We start from the raw sequence: 2,882 nt of genomic DNA, 5'->3' as shown, positions 1-2,882 counted from the left end.
GCTGGATAGAAGTGTACTTCGGAAATGCTATTCAGTCGGTGCGAAATGAATTTGCTTTCATCGTAGGCTTGGACCATGTTTGGTTTTCAAGTCCTGGCGGTCTTTGAAAGGCTTTCAGACGGCTGCTGCCTCGCCACTCAGATGAAAGGAAGCTAAAGTCGGCGCCTTTCAGAGAGTATCCACATGACCGGCCCGTCTGTGGTCTCCACGGACGTCTCTGATGTGGTCGCTCCACCGGACCCGGTCCTGTCCAATAGCAGCGTAGACATTAACCGACCAGAACTATGACTCCTGGACCTGGACTCATTAAAGGGACATATATATATATTTTTTTTTAAAGACATTTTTGGGAATTTGTGCTTTGTGATTGGCTATAGGACAGTGTAGTGACAGGAAAGGTGGGAGAGAGAGAGGGGGGAGGTTTATGCAGCACAGGGACCAGGCCGGATTCGAACCCGGGGCGCTGCGTTAAGGACTAGCCTTAATGTGGTACGCGCCTTTACCCATGAGCCACCGGGGCGCCGGCATTAAAGGGACATTTTCATCAGATCATTGATGCCTCCACTGCTGTGTAGTGCTGTCATCTATTTCTCTATTGCCAAGTCACTTAGTCAGAAATGCATTGTGGGTAATCAGACGCACTGTAACTAATTTGGTTAACTAGAAAGTATCTCTAATAATAATAATACATTTTATTTATAAGGCGCCTTTCAGGTCACTGTACAGGGTGAAAAGACAATAGACAAAAGATACAAAACATTAACAATCAGAGTGAATAGGCCTGTCTAAAAAGGTGGGTTTTCAGGTGGGATTTAAAAATGGACATGGAGCCGGTATTCCTGATGTCAGGGGGGGGGGGGGGGTTCCAGAGGGGAGGAGCAGAGTGACTGAAGGCTCTGGCCCCCATGGTGGTCAGACGGGCTGGGGGGACGCTGAGGCTGATGGCAGAGGCAGACATGAGAGTCCGGGGGGGGATTGTTGATGTGGAGGAGGTCAGAGGGGTATGGAGGAGGGAGGTTATGGAGGAGGGAGGTTATGGAGGAGGGAGGTTATGGAGGAGGGAGGGTATGGAGGAGGGAGGTTATGGAGGAGGGAGGTTATGGAGGAGGGAGGTTATGGAGGAGGGAGTTTATAGATGGCCTTGAATGTGTGGAGCAGGATTTTATAGTCAATGCGGAATTTGATAGGGAGCCAGTGGAGTTGTTGGAGGATGGGTGTGATGTGACTGTCGTCTAGTTAAACCCGGCCAGGTCCAGCCTCAGTAATTCAACTCTTAAATAACACAGTAGAGCAGGTAGGCTGTGGGATTGTGACATGTGACTAATGGACATGGGATTTGTGAGAAAGGTGGGCCTAACTTTGTTATACAGGCTCGATACAAACATGTTCCCATTAATTAATGGGATTCATTAATTCATTCAATTGGTTAATTAACATTAACATGTTAACGTCTCTCTGGGACGTCATTATCAAAGGTCAGGATTTCTTCAGACACTTGTGTTCTTCACTAAGGACAAACACACAACTATCACTGTGTATTCATTAATTAATTCATGATTATACCATTGCCTGTGTGAATACTCGCTTCTGATTGGCTGGAGGGGTGTGTATTATTTCTCAACGAATATATACGGGTAGAGCCTCATTACAGTTTTCACACATCACAAATTAATGCGCTTGTTTCACATCTCAGAATTACAATGAGCCTTTTAATCTTGACTCTAGGACTAAATATGTCACTTTAGTGCGTTTGAATATTTTTTCAGGCGAGAAAGCAACCATGTAGATTTCCAGTATGTGTTCAGTTTCTTGATCAGTTGGAACAGCCTTTCCACACGGGTCATAGCTCCACCCCGTCCGGCCATTACCCTTCAAAGACCTGTTGACTGACTACTGCCTCTTGTGGCGCCAACAGAGAGATGCAGGCCAGCAACATTTACACAAACACAGAACTAATCTATGGAGGGGCTAGTGCCTCTTGTGGTGGCAGAGAGAGATGCAGGCCAACATTTACCTGACGGATGGACGGAGGGAGGGAGGGAGGGAGGGATAACCGGACACACCAATCTCTAGGGGCTGGGTTCAGCCCCGCCCAAAAACCTCTCATGAGCATAAGGTACACTACAGTATTGTTCCGTATCAGTATGGTTTTATAACATTTTAGCACTAGTTAACTTTAATTAACTTTAGCTTAGCTGCGAGTTATAATTCAATACGATTGCTCTGGTAAAGAATGTCTCCTTCAGGCTACCACTGCAGACTGAATCTCTTGGTTTGGATGCAGTGTAAAATAAATTGAAACAGCCTCCATTGGTGCTGCTTGGCACAACCATCATCAGAATTCTGTTACTTGCTGGCTTAGAGCACCTATTACCATTTCAATGATACGCAAGGCCGTTTTCTTAGTGTAGTAGTTCATATAAATTGGTTTTCTGACATAGGAAAAGAGCTGGGGGACTTTAATCTAAATAGTAGATGATTTTTCATTTCTAACTGTTTTCAAGGTTGTACTTAACCTTTTGACATCAATCATAAAATTGCTTAGAACCGCTGATTCAAATTCATTAATGTGCATTGCATTTTAATTGCAGCCTTCAAACAGTGTCTGGAAACCCTGCTTGAGAGTAAGACCTCCGGGGGCATTTCTGACTGAGTGAACTTCAGGATGTCTAATTCTAATGAGCCCACACTTGGCACTAACCATGCCATGACATTTCAGTGGGCTGCAGTAGATATTGGCTTTCTGGTGCCACATCCCACTGTGAGTTTACACTAATGCCGTCAGGAGGGCGCTAACTGCCGCCTCTCAGGAAGACGAACCGTGACTCCATCGTTCATTTCCTCCGCCATTAAGCTGCTGAACAGCGTCCCGGTCTTGAATG

This window comes from Borostomias antarcticus (genome assembly GCF_949987555.1).
Source record: "Borostomias antarcticus genome assembly, chromosome: 19".
In the NCBI taxonomy this organism is placed as follows: domain Eukaryota; kingdom Metazoa; phylum Chordata; class Actinopteri; order Stomiiformes; family Stomiidae; genus Borostomias; species Borostomias antarcticus.
This window is presented reverse-complemented; position numbering follows the sequence as displayed.